Source organism: Salmo salar, unplaced genomic scaffold (genome assembly GCF_905237065.1).
Source record: "Salmo salar unplaced genomic scaffold, Ssal_v3.1, whole genome shotgun sequence".
Taxonomy (NCBI): Eukaryota; Metazoa; Chordata; class Actinopteri; order Salmoniformes; family Salmonidae; genus Salmo; species Salmo salar.
The window spans coordinates 140,001-140,397 of NW_025550916.1; positions in this window are offsets into that span (position 1 = coordinate 140,001).

The following is a 397-nucleotide window of genomic DNA, read 5'->3' on the forward strand; positions in this document are numbered from 1 at the left end:
CAGTCTCTATGGAAACACAGAAACATAGTGATGCTACAGTCTCTATGGAAACACAGAAATATAGTGATGCTACAGTCTCTATGGAAACACAGAAATATAGTGATGCTACAGTCTCTATGGAAACACAGAAATATAGTGATGCTACAGTCTCTATTGAAACACAGAAACATAGTGATGCTACAGTCTCTATGGAAACACAGAAATATAGTGATGCTACAGTCTCTATGGAAACACAGAAATATAGTGATGCTACAGTCTCTATGGAAACACAGAAATATAGTGATGCTACAGTCTCTGTGGAAACACAGAAATATAGTGATGCTACAGTCTCTATGGAAACACAGAAATATAGTGATGCTACAGTCTCTATGGAAACACAGAAATATAATGATGCTAC